This window comes from Pezoporus wallicus, unplaced genomic scaffold (genome assembly GCF_028554395.1).
Source record: "Pezoporus wallicus isolate ANWC-B61680 ecotype Strahan unplaced genomic scaffold, APGP_CSIRO_Pwel_v1 contig_736, whole genome shotgun sequence".
In the NCBI taxonomy this organism is placed as follows: domain Eukaryota; kingdom Metazoa; phylum Chordata; class Aves; order Psittaciformes; family Psittacidae; genus Pezoporus; species Pezoporus wallicus.
Window position 1 is genome coordinate 39,305 of NW_026639744.1, and position 13,963 is coordinate 53,267.

General features: G+C 38.8%; 1 protein-coding gene across 13 annotated transcripts in view; it reads left to right on the forward strand.

Annotated features, from left to right (window-relative positions):
* Positions 1–13,963, forward strand: part of MBD5 (methyl-CpG binding domain protein 5) — a 141,214-nt gene that overhangs the window by 27,234 nt on the left and 100,017 nt on the right. The window contains exon 1 of one of the 13 annotated variants that reach the window (XM_057415589.1): positions 12,464–12,527. The exons of the other annotated variants lie outside the window; for them this stretch is intronic. The gene's annotated coding sequence lies outside the window, so the exon portion shown is untranslated. Of the gene's footprint in view, positions 1–12,463; positions 12,528–13,963 lie in introns of those variants that run through there. 13 annotated transcript variants of the gene reach the window in all.

Sequence of the window (13,963 nt, forward strand, 5' to 3'; positions counted from 1 at the left end):
GCAAGAAAACAGGTTAGTTTTAAGGGTTGCATCCTGGTGCACTTGTGCGAGGGGAAAGGAGACGTGTAGGGCAGAAAAAGCTGCCTCCTTTGGCAGTTGCATGTGAAAATGCAGAAATCTGATACCGATTTCTGATAGATCATAAAGTTTCATTTTCTCTGTGCTAATTATTTTTTGTTGGGTTTATTGCCATAATGGTGTTTTCAGATGGCCGGGATTATCTGTGAACATACAGACATTTATCTAGGTTATAGTTATCTTTCATATAAACCCATATCACTGTATGTTTACTTTGCACAGCCAAAACATTTAGAATGTCTCTGAATAGGGTTTTGGTTTTTGGTTTGATTATGTATTTTGTGTATATTTTCATATTTGCATGTATTTGCTGCACATAGTTTACTAAAATCAGAGATTTCAGGAAATACCTGGTTTCTTAGAATTGTAGTACTAAAGGCTCATACATCATGGCATATAAGAGTTAGAGAACAAATATGAAATTTTAGAACCTGAGTGCAATCCACTGAAAAGGATGTAACTGGTTGTGTGACATATCTGTGTCTCTGTGGACACTCACTCCAGCCAGATCATATAGTATTGCTACTTGTGGGCTAAAATGGTGGTTTGCCTTACTTATCAGAGACACCTGAATGTTCCTTTGTCTGGTCCCTTAAGGAAGTAAAGTTACAGAAAGACTAAGAAAAGAGAACAGGCAAGACAAGGCTTAACAGCCTACGTATATCTAAAATTGTAAACAACTGAAGATAAAAAGGAAATATTCAGGCTGCGTAGGGGCTTATAGCTAGAAATAAAACGGTGGAATGAAGAAAGAGGAGATTAAGGCTAAATGTCATGAAAGAGTGTTCTGCAACAGTAGTGGTTTTGTAGATGACTCTTCCAAAGAAAGCAAAGAAGAGTAGTTTCAGGACAAAGGCCCTTCTTTTTTTTTTTCCTTCTTTTCCTGTTTCTTTCCTTCAGCTTAACCACTCAATGTAAAATAATCCCATATGGGTATGTAAAAGAATGTATTAAGTTTTTGAGGCATGAATGTGAATCTCTGCATCCTTGGGAGCTGCTGTGATGATGCCTTGAGTGCTGCACTGCTTTGTAAAGCCGAAGGCACAGTCTTTGCTGTCAGGATCTTGCAGTACAAGGTTCTGATCTTGTATATGAGTTAATGGTGGTAGGTCTGTACATGGTGCACGCTTCACTGACTTTAGATTAGACACTAGATTCAAGATTGGGTTAGAAGAGACCTTAAATATCATCCAGTTCCAACCCACTGCCGCAGGTAGGGACACCTTCCACTAGACCACGTTGCTCAGAGCCCTGTCCAGCCTGGCCTTGAACACTGCCAGGGGATGGGGCATCCACAGCTTCTCTGGGCAACCTGTGCCAGGGCCTCAGCACCCTTGTAGGGAACAACTTTTTCCTCATATCTAATCTAAATCTCCCCTCCATCAGTTTAAAGCCAAATCCCCCATGTCTTTTCCCTGCATGTCCTTGTAAAAAGTCCCTCTCCAGGACCTAAATGGCAATTCTACTAGTAATTTGTACTTTTTAATTTCAGGTTAGAATCATTCTAAAGGAGCAGTAAGGCAGTATATATTTGGGGACTCTTAACTGCCAATGGGAGGTAAAGAAAGAACAAACCAAAATCCTGAATTTAAACTTTTTTAATGGGTAAAATAGATGACATACTGTAACAATACAATTATTTTGACATGGATACTCTTAGCTAAGCTGCTGAAACCTTTTGATGTCTCTCCCAAAAAAAAAAAAAAAAAGAAGCACTTTCTAATATTATCTCTGGATCATAAAATTTTTGAAGATCAAAACTGCTTTGGTGGTTTAAACTAGAGTTAGCTACACTGCCATGGATACTTGGCAGTTTGCTTCAGCAGCCAAGGTGGTTTGAGATTTTTCTGCCCACTTCCTCTCAGCCGTTCATTCTTTCTCCACATGAAGGTTTTCACCCCTTTTTTACTTGCAGCAGTCCAAGTGCTTGTGGTGGTGTATCTGTGGGCTAGCAAAATGGTGCAGGTTAAAACATTTTTTGGTGTATTTTTACTGGGGAAGTGGTTAGCTGGATTCTGCAAAATTTCCTCCAGTAGGTACAATTTTTGTTTCTTCAGGTGTTTGTTTTAGTTGTTTGTTATTTGGTGTAAGCCGAAATCATTTCAGTGCTGTGGTTTTCAGTGTGGCTCTGCACATATTTGCTTTAGCACACTGGGGTGGTTGAAGCTCTAAGAGCCAGGTAGGAAAAAGGAAGCTGAGGTCCAAGCAGCAATGCTGTACCAGGCTTGGTCCTACAGAACATGGACATGCAAAAGTGCCCTTGGATTTTTTTTTTCCACATATATATTTCCAGTCTTTTACATATCCCAAATAACCATTAGAAACTGATTAAGAACTCTGTTAAAATATGCAGTGCTTGTAAGAAACTACTGAGTGCTGTTGGTGAAGATGAAAGTAATTTCTAAAGTTGTTTGCAATTATATAGAGCTATTGACATCGCCTTATTCTCATTTTCAATAATATAACAGTAAGCGTGACTATTTTTCCTTTACTTTCTGCTCTTTTCTGAATTTGAGCAGTGTTCCAGCTGAACCCTGAAATCTGACAGTCGTGACTTCCGGCCTGGTAATGAAGTGTCGCCTGGGTGAAACTGGAGACAGCCCTGACTCCAGAGCCCTTGGGTATTTGCTCCATACTTGAAGAAGAGATGTTATGTGATATTTTGTCCAATGTAACAAAACCAGTTAAATCTCCTCCTTAAGATATAAAAAACAACTTTTGCTTGGGCTTAGCTGTCTCCTTGCTGCCCCAGGAGGGTCTTGTTTAAATGCAGACGCTCCATCTTTCACTTTCTTAGAGAGCAACCTGTCTTATCAATTACTCCCATAAAGCAGCATTTACTATGAATACCATTTCTGCTGTTAGACTGTGAAGAGACAAACTGCATACCTGATACGTCTGGATACTAAGGAAGTTAAGCACCACAATCCTTGTAATTCCTCCTGATGACTGTGAAATAGGGATGTGATGATTATGGTTCTCCTGGGAGATGTCTTAAAATATTAACAAGGTCATTTTCTTAACAAAAATTTCCAAACCTCATTTCAACCAAGTAGGAAGGGAATATTGCTTCTGTCTGTTTCTGACTTAATTGTCCACGCGCTGGTTGTAGAGATGTCATCATGTAATAGTGGTGTTGCTAACACAGAGAGGTGCCTCTCAAATCCCTGGAGGGGAGGGAATAAGGCTGTTTCCCTGAAAGATTTTCTTTTTAGTAAAGGTAAGATGGAAAGAGTAATGATGGAGACAAAATTGAAAAGACAGAAATATCAGAAGGGATGGTAGGCTAAAGCCAGAATTTCTAAAGCTTCATTGGATGCACCTTCAGAGCTGGAAATGCCATTCAGAAGAAGCTGGCTACATTACCAAGCCCTTGAGTAGCAAGTGATCTTTTCTCTGCAGAAGAATAAGGAGCACTGAGTTCTTCATTGAATGTGTCTTAAACAGGGATGTCGGGCTGTGTGAGTTGGGTTACCCATCTGGGAAGGATGGGTAGCCTGGAGAAACTTGGTATCACTGGAAGGGTTGATACAGGAGTTGAGAGCCATACAGAAATGAGTGCTCCCTCTCTGATGCCTAAGTCCACTTTGTTAATAGCTCAAAATTCCAATTGAACTAAGCTGATTAAATGGCACAGTAGATTTGTTGCACAGAAATGGTGGTGTTAATCTGGCAGGCAAATATATTGGAGGGGAAATGAGGTAGAAAAAATTATGAAGTCCATCCATAATTATGTTTTTCCTTATTTAAAAAAAAAAAAAGAATAAAAGCAAGAACCTACTAAGACTTTTCTTAACATGTCTAGAAAATCTGCTTTTCAGGAAGGCAGCATAGTGAACTGCAAGGAAAATAGAATTTTAGCTTTTATTTGACAAAGGAAGGAAAGAATAAAAGAATACAGGCATCACTTGACATAAATTTGCTGTTAAAAACAACCCCAAACATTATTACGTTTGATGAGTTTCTGAAGTTTCTTGGTGTGATTTGCGGGTTCCACAGGACTAATCTATATGTACTGCATGCATAATTGAAATGGGAGATAAATTCCGTTCTGTTCGTAATACCATCATCTCACAAGGTATTTTTTTATTAAATTAGACTTGGTAACTAAATTGCTCCTTATGCCTTTTGTGGATGCTCCTAAATCATCATCTAAACAACAGCTGATCCAAGTTTGGCAAAAAGAAGAAATGACATTTTGGAAGATTATATTAATTGTTCCCAATAGTAATCAATCAGAATTTAAAACAAGACCACACACAAGTATCAAAAGTGTTGTAATTATGGCAGTGCTACAAATCTTATGTTAATGGAGCAGAAGAAAAAAATAATGGTAAATACGGCCCATACTTTGAGCTTAAACATTCTGTGGATGTTACTTGCAGAACGAGTACTGTCTCCCTTGATTAAGGAAAATAGCAGGATTAAAAACATCACTTTCCCAACTTTTTTGTAGTATCAGCAGAAGCAAAGCATAGACCAGCTTACCTCACTAATTAGCAACTTGTTTTCTTTTGCTGCTTCCTGTTTACTTCATGCTTTTGATAACTTTGTCTTCAGAAAAGTCTTTCCTGTGTTCTAGGGGTCTTTTTCAAAGCAACACTTGGACAATAAGACATGTCGGTATTGAGGGCATGTCCTCAGCTTTCATCTGCTTTTCCTTACCTTTCATGTTTGTTTTTTCCCATTGTCAGAACCTGCAGTGCCTCCTCTTTGGTATCCCTAGCAGCAGCTGGTTGTGTATTTGTTTCAGGATGTGGGTGGCCCTTCTGTCCTGCTTCTTTCCAGACGTCAGGGTGAAGGGAAAGCAGTTAGAATAATATGTAGATGTGAATGTAAAGCCTGAAAAAAAATGGGTGTCACGTTTAGGTATTCAGATACATGCATTAAAACCTTTTTAATCTTGCATAAAATGTTCTCCTAAATTTCAGTTTGTTGGACATGCACTTGCTAACACAAAGAATTATTCCTCTGTTAGGTCTTGTGGGATTTAGAGGCATTTGTGAATTCATTTGTTTATAGAGTTCCATCAAAAGAGAAATCCTTTGTAAAACTACGAATGTTAAAATTACAGACATTGCTGATCTGAGAAATTATAGGCAGTTATTAGCATTTGAATATTGAATTTAAAATGCAGAAAAGACCCCTGAAACCTACAAGCTATGATTCCAAGTTTTGAGAGGAATACTTTTCCTAGGCCTTCTTTCTGGTTCCTTTCCTTGAAGATAAATAAGATTTTTAAAAATTTGTGGAAATGTCCATTTGATTTTACTTACAATTTACCAAGACTTACTGCTTAAACATTAACAGAAGTTAAATAAATTATAATGACCAGGAGAGCATGGACAGAGGAAGCCCCCAACCATGGTGGTACCCATAACCAGGCAGACCAGCTCACCCTTTCATACTGCTATGAATGCATCTATTACGCTTGGAAATCCAGCGGTTCCATGGGAGTTTTCATTTTTAAGCCTTCTAACTAAAATGGGTTTTGAGGCTTTAGCACCACGGCCTTGTTAAAAATCCCCTGCCACATGTTAGGAGCTCAGGACACATGCAGACATCCGTGCTCTGGTCCAGCAGCTTTTGCCTCCAAATGCTTCCTCCTGTCATGTTTCTGGGGTTCTGCTAGTGTTTGGATTTTGGGGTGGGTTTTCTTCTGTCAGGTGGGAAAGTCATCTGGCACAGCAGGATATTGAACTTTTGTGAGAGTCTGGCCAGAAGCAGAGAAGGACTATTGCTTTATGGAATGCCACGTATAGCTGGTGCTATCAGACACCAGCCAGTACCTACTATCAAAGTCTGGCTCTGCAGAGCTGATAATGGGGTCTCTAGTGATGTCCCTGTCTCCTTCTTCTGGTACTAGTTTTCTTGTGCCTACTGGTATTTGAAATGCACTATAAAACTATGTGGTTTGTGCTGAATAGTTATGCTTCAACTAAATGAATGGAAGAATACTGTTGAATGGAAACTGTCACAAGATCTGCCAATTAATATAGTTTTTCTGTTGCATTTGATTGCCTTTTCTGTTCTTTAAAGAAGACAGAGAATAAAACAAGGGACATATCTGAAGAGATGCATTTTTTTTTCTGTTGCTGCGTAATCCTCACAAATTCATACGTTCTTAAATTTACAGCATTTGGTGCCCCTAAATGGTTCTAATTTAATTTCGGAGAAGAAGAACATTTCTTCAAACAATTGAGGCTTGGCACTGCTGTTTTTTGTTTTTTTTTCATTTTTAAAAAAGAAAAAAAAAAGTCTCTGAAGAGATGTCAGTGTTTTATCTGCTGTTTAGTGTCCTCATTTCAGTTTTGATATAGTATCATGATTTCTGGTATTCAGTGTTTGAAAGCACAAGAGCACTATTTTATAACAGTAAATGTCAGTACACAGTTTTTCTCAAAATCAACCAAAAATAGAATTTTAGTCTAACTTATAGCATCTTTGCAGGTTTTAAACACTAGTACTGATAGAAAACAGTCATTCAGAAATTAAAGCTTTGTATCTACAGTCCTGTAATGCAGCTCTTTCAGTCTTTAGTTCTGTATTTACTAGGACATCAGTTCTCTACAATTTTGTTACAGACATAGACTGCTGTGGAGCTACAGAATGCTGTTAGGGTGATAGCAACTGCTACAAATTGGAGGTGCATACTTTTGGTGCAGTCTAAACAGCAGAGGAAGAACATTGTGGTATAGAACACTTGGACATAGATACTTAAACGTTTTTCCGTTTTCGTTCTTCAGTACAATAGGTAGTATTTCTAATCCTTTCATTTATTTTTCCTTATTTACAAATCTTCACATTTTCAAAAGAATTTCAGGTATCTTTGCAGTGTTGTAGCCACAAGATTACAGTTGACAAAAATTTTGTATTTTGTTCCCAGCTGTGTTACCAACATACCAAGGGCTTGGGGAGGTCACTAAAAATCACTGTGCCACAGTTTTCTCTTAGTGAAGTAAGAGCTCTGTCATGTTGGGAAATGAATTACATCTGAGAGTATATTTTTAGCTATGTAAGATGTTTGGATGAATGACAGTATAGACACAAATTGTTTTGTGTATGGAAATCTTAAAAGGTCAAAACCGTCTTTTTTTTTTTTTTCTTTTCGAGATTGTTCAAATCTGATGATGTGTCATCTTTAAAAGGAGACCTTTATGTGGCTGGTCATTTAGTAGCTATTTTAATTAGTCAGAATTCAAAAGAGTAGTTGGGTGAAATGTGAGTAAATCTCATTACTTTGACAGTAGTTGCTTAACTACAAAGGAAGTATGTATTTAGTAAGCCCTAGTTTGCTGCGGATAATAATTGTCTTAGGTCAGCATGGAGCTTATATTTCCCCACATTTCCCCTGTTTAACTTACATGAATGAAGGATTCTTCCCGTCATCTTAAATTTTTGGGGGCTGCTCATAGCAAGGCAAGGCTTTTCCCATTCGTGTCCATAGTAACTCCTGGTTCCCAGTCTCTAAGCTTTGGTGTGCTTGCAATCTTCCTCCTCTTCCCACAGAAGGTCTCAGAGTTTCCTGGTTTGTTGTTCCTCTCTGAAAAACTAAGAGTTCAAACCCTACGTTCTACATTGTCCTCTGGCTAGGGATGGTGTCGATACTGGTTGGGCAGCCTGACTCAAAGACCAAATGAGATGTGAAACAAATTGATGCAAAAGCTTCTGCATGCTCAGTTGAATGAGTCATAATTTCCCTACTCATGTAAAATGCTCTAGCTTAAAGAGCAAGCTCTGCTGTTAAGGTAGTATTGAATAAGTGAGACTAGGAAAGAAAAAGTCCAGATGCGATGTTCATGTTTGTGAATGATGTAGCAGAATGCACGGCAGGGACTGAGGTGAGGAAAGCTCTACTGCCTCAGTGGTTGGGTTGACAAGGGGTCTGGAGGAGTGGTTCTTTTTGCTTGTTCCACCCCTTACATAATGTATAGTTGAAGTACAGCTTTAGTTAGCTGGGATGTACAGCTTGAAGTCCTATGATGATCCCAGAGATAGTATCATAGAAAGGTTTGGGTTGGAGGGGACCTTAAAGACCATTTAATTTCAGACCCCCTGCCACAGGCAGGAACACCTTCCACTAGACCAGGTTGCTCAAAGCCCCGTCCAACCTGGCCTTGAACACTTCCAGATGGTTGCACATTACACAATCTCCATGGAGAATTTTGCTTTAGCTAGTTGTAGAAGTTACGCTGTTCAGCTTTAAAGACAGATTAGCTGCTAAAAAAAAGTGTTTAGACGTAACCTAGAAAGGAAGGAAATGTAGATATTCATGTTTGGAAGAGAAATGGGATTTCTTTAAAATGTACTTTTTATCTCATTGAGGGCTGGTGTTGGGGTTGTTGTTGTTTTCTTTCTTCCAGAAATACTGTTTTGTTACTCAGAACTTGTAATAGTACTGGGATTTTGTCTGTATTAAAAAATAAAGTAAGGGATGCTTTGTTAGTGATTAGGGCCCAAGTGCTGCTGGACACAACCTGAGGCAAGTCTGCAAAGACTTGCCTTCACCAGCACACTGGTGATAAAATTAGTGAGGCTTTTGTACATTTAGCTAAAGTCTCTTTTTTTCCCCCCCTATTTAGAAAGTTCAGTTACATTGGTGTCAATAAAACGGTAAGAGTTAAAAGCAGGATAAAATTCTTTCTTAGAACAATGCTGGAGCAGAGTCAGGTGTCATGCAGTCTCATGAGTTCTTGATTGCTTGTCTCTGACAAAAACAAGACAGACCTGGTTTATTTATTTCTTGCTTAAAACTATTAATTAAAAAAATACTGTGGTTGCCTTTTCTGCATTATTGGGGAACAAGAAAGTACATGTTTTCCTTCTAGTTCTTCTTCTGTAGTAGCCTTTGCAACTGTTTTGAATCATCTGTTGGATTCTAAAATCAGAGGAGAATGTAACCTTGTTAAAGATAGCAACGTGTTTTGTGCAGTGCTTATTCCTGTTGCTTTCTTTCTCTTCTACCACGCACATCAGGTGTAAAAAATAAAAAGCTAGGAAACTAAGCTCTTCAGTGTTTTTCAAATCTTGCTCTTTACATTTGCTACTAAAAAATGAGTCTAGAAAAGACTTTGTTACCCTTCTGTAGCTCTGTGCAGATATTTCTGTGCACAAAGTTTTCTGTTACATTTATTTCAGTGTGAAATAATGATCATAGGACTCTAAGTTTGTTTGTTTGGGTTTTTCTCTCACAACTAAGAAACATACCTCCCAAAAGCAAAAGACTGATGGAGACTGCAAAGGCTTTGTAGTATTTCTGTGGCAGTGCCCCTTATATATTCCCTTATCTAAAAGAAAATGGTTTGATATTCTGCACCTGTCCAAGCTAATGGGTTTCTTTTAATGCCTCAACATCTTTATGAAGCTCAGGCATGTTTTTTTTCACCCATGTGATTTAAAGTAGCACATGTAACTTCATCCACGTTACTTTTAATTTATGCTTGTGTAGAAGTTGGCTCTTTCAGGAAGCTGATTTGCTGAAACTAATACAAATATTTAATTCCTGAGGTTAGAGTGTCCTGTTTGCATTTGTGAAATTCTAATTAACAGCAAACCCCCAGTGTGGTGTGGATGTGGACAGCACAACTGATGGAGCAGCCAGGTTTCACCGTCAGAGCTCTGGATCAGCCCAGAGATTCATGTAAAGAAGTGCAGCCATGGGGTCAGGGTGGTGTGAGCAGTATCATTTTCTGCATTTGAATTATTTTTGTAAAATGTTTGAACAATACTTTGTGCCATTGTGTCAGTAATAGTGAAAAATCTGCCTTATCCCAGATAATGCAGAAATAGAGCAAAAGAGCTATTTACAGTGTGAACAAATGGAAAGTTAACGACATTAGAAAAATGCATTGATGTTTTTACATAGCTATGCAATATAATATTTAGGTTAACCTAAACTTACTGTTTTTAATACTTAGTAGCAACCATGAGTAAAAAAAAAAAAATATTGTCTAAAACCAATTAATTAATTTTTCCCAAGTGATTTTTGAGCATTTATGTTAATTATTGTCATGTGTTCATACAGCTTAGTTTCTTCAAAATCGCCATTCAGGAGTAAACTAATGAGAAGGTATCTGGGATTTAGAAAGTTTCATATGTTAGAATATACTAAATGTTGAGTTGTATCTAAATAAATGTTTTGTCCCCAGTCCAGGAAGAAAATACAAAAAAAAATCAAAACAGAATCTTCCATTTGAGCAGAGACATATGTTTTGTGGGTTGGCACCAGACTAAGATGCAGAATCTTGTAGAACCAACTCTTCATACTCCAGGATATTTAGAGGAAAAACATTCAAACCAAGGTGCTAGAAAATTATTTTTTTAAAAGACATAATAATTAAAAAAAAAATAAAACAGAGCATCTGATGTGCTGTACAAAGGAATTCCAGCCCCAGCCAGTAAGTTGGCTTCATTGGGGCCCAACTAAAATGCCTCCATGAATTATTCATAGCATGAGGAATGAATAAGAGGAGTTAGCGATCTGCACACACCTGCAGGGCTATGATCTTACTGGCATTACAAAAAAGTGGTGGGATAGCTCCTATGTTTGGAGTGTTGGAATGGAAGGATACAGGCTCTTCAGGAAGGACAGGCAGGGAAGACGAAGAGGGGGTGTTACCCTCTGTCAGTGATGAGCCGGAGTGCATGGAGCTGTGCCTGCGGATGGATGAGGAGCTGACCGAGAGCTTAAGGGATTAATGCTTTTGCTAAAATAATCTTAAAGCATAATATTTTTTTCCTCTTTATTGCTAAATCCTACTGTCATTCTAGTTCAGTGATAGGCTTGAGAGCTGGGCCTGCACATGCACTGGGGCATTCCCAACCGCAGATACAGGCTGGGCGCAGAATGGACCGAGAGCAGAGCTGAAGAGAAGTACTTGGGAATGTTGGTTGTCAGGAAACTCGGCATGACCCAGCAGTGTGCACTTGCAGCCCAGAAAACCAGCCATGCCCTGGGCTGCATCACCAGCAGAATGACCAGCAGTTCAAGGGACAGGATTCTTCCCCTCAACTCTGCTCTCATGAGGCTCCCCCCTCACAGTACTGCATGCAGCTCTGGGGTCCCCAACATATGAAGGACATGGACCTGCTGGGGCAAGCCCAGGGGATGCCACAAAGGTGCCCCAAGGGCTGTACCATCTCTTCTATGGAGACAGGCTGAGAGAGCTGGGTTTTTTCAGTCCAGAGAAGAAAATACTCTGGGGAAACCTTAGAGCAGCTTCCAGTACCTAAAGGGGCCAAAAAGAAACAATGAGAGGGGCTTTTTACAAATGCAGGTAGGGACAGGACAAAGGAGAATGGGTTTAAACTGGCAGAGGGGAAATTTAGATTAGATATGAGGAAAAAGTTCTTCCCTACAAGGGTGCTGAGGCCCTGGCACAGGTTGCCCAGAGAAGCTGTGGATACCCCATCCCTGGCAGTGCTCAAGGCCAGGTTGGACAGGGCTTTGAGCAACCTGGTCTAGTGAAAGGTGTCCCTGCACATGGCAGGAGGGTTGGAACTAAATGATCTTTAACAGTCCCTTCCAACCCAAACAGTTTTGTGATTCTTACAAATATAGGCTATCTTAGACACAGAAAATGTCCGGGGTTTACTGTCCCTTTATTTCTAGTACTGTGTAACTGTCTCCTTTTTTTCTGGTGGCAGTCTCAAATGAAATACAGGAAGGTACTGTAAATAAGATAATGTGGTATTAAAAATGTTATAATTTCATTGGTAAATTCACATTAATTGAAGATGAGATCATAGTGACTCCTTCTGGCTGTTGGAATGATCATCATAAAATCATATGAAGAAAAAAATAACGAAACACTTGGGTGTCATTCAGCAAAATTGAACAGGCACCAAAGATTTAGGAGGTTCCCCTGAAACACAGAAGAAGCTTTTCCCCTATGATGCAAGGCTTAGGCTCCTCAGAGAAGGCTTAAAGGTTTTGACAACAATATTAATGATACCCTTATAATTATTGCAGTTGTTATGTATGAAAGGAACATGATGACATTTGATCAGAAGTAATATTCTTCTGAGAATAGAATTCAGAGCAGAATTTAGATATCTGGATTTTGGTTGTGTGGTTCAGTACCAACAAAAAAAGAAAATAACATCTATTGACACAAAAGGAAAAGTGAGAAGGATTGACTTGTCAGGCAAAATAGAAGAATTTCAGTGGCGCTTAAAAAATACAGAGAGATTTGGGTATGAATCGACTTCTTAACAAAATCGAATGCTAAGTTTGAAAGGCAGATGATAGCCTCAAGACTGTACTCCATGTGCAAAGTTTTTAGGGAAAACAAGTCACAGATTCTAAACCATTTTGAGGAGTAGTTGTTTAAAATGGCATGATGAAATGTTGCATTTCTTTCCCTGTAGTTGATCCTTATTATGTGTTTGCCCTTCTTTGGGCTCCAGTTCTCAGATCGTCTTCAATTTGAAGATCTCCCTGTCAGCAGGTGTGCTTTCTGGTTTGTAATCATTGATAAGCATCTTCCACACTGAACTTATTAAACAGATGTGTTGATGGATTCTGTTTTGCTTTCTGTACCAGTTTATTCCTCTGACTTTGTTGGTTTGGCATATAAAACAAGTACAGCCAAGGCCAGGTATAGGTAATGAAAGAGCCGTATGGTGTGACAGCACAAGATGGAGACCTGTTGAATTAAAGGTAGTTTTGGGTTGAATGTTGATATTGGCATGCCTTACTGCAGTAACACTTCGTATCTTAGATTGGGCTGGTTAGTGACTTTGAACAGCTTATCAGCAGAACTTTTTCACCTGTTTGTTTCACAGACTACTTCTCTGCACTTCAAGGTATTACATCAGTCTTAGATTATCTGAAACATATCTTTCCTGACCCTCAACGCTGTCTTGACCCTTATCTGAAAATGTAGTGGCAGTCTGCTGGGACAGCGTCGCTTTCAGTCCCTGCAGAGCAAGACTTTGATATGTTAATAGCTTCATTTTGTATTGGGAAATTTTTAGCCATATCAATCCACCAGCTTGCAGTCTGGCAAGCATCAAGGCACAGTGTACATCCAATTTCTTTTTCAGATTTTTCATTAGAAAAAGCATAATCATGGTATAGCCTATGCAGTTTTATTTCAGAGGCTGATCTGGCAGTTACTGTTTTTACAAAGATTTTTAATTTTTGGAAGCACTAGAAAAAGTGGAGGGTATCCATTCAAGTATTCATTAAGTTGCTCTTTTTGTGGAAGAAGTTGATTTGAAGGATGTTTATTTGGAGGATGTTGGGGCGTTTAATTTGACTTAAGAAGCAAATACAGATAATTCAGATACAGCATTATAATAAAGCTGAGATGAAATAACTTTTTGTGTTAGAGGCAGCCTGCAAAGAACTTGGTTGTTTTGTTGTTAAAGGTGTTTAACTATCATGGCTTTAAACAGCAATAAATTGTCCACAGAGCCTGATAAGTTATCTGCTGCTGTGATCACCTTTCCAAGTGTGCCCTGGCTCCTGGCAATCAGATGACCCAGGCCTGAGAATAAATAAATGAGTAAAGAGAGAAATCACAGATTTATTTTTTTTCTAAATGTATATTCAAGATGAATTAGTTGCTTGTGTTAACCTCAGTTGGATTGCTGCTGTGGTTTCAACTATCAGGACTCAGCAAAAGGTTTTCCTTTGCTCAGAGTTGGATTCCTCCATAATCTGCAAAAGACTAAACCAAGTGGAATCAACTGAGGAGAAAATCATTTACAAGGTGAAATCTTTTTGACTTGATTAGTTCTCTAGTTAATTGCATCTGTTGCTCAATGAAAGGTTTCAAAAGCATTGCAGCATGTGTTAGGTTGTGTAGGTACCACTAGGACCATTGAGCATGTACAGAGGAGTTCATTATACTGACTTAAGCCCCTTAGCAAACTTTCT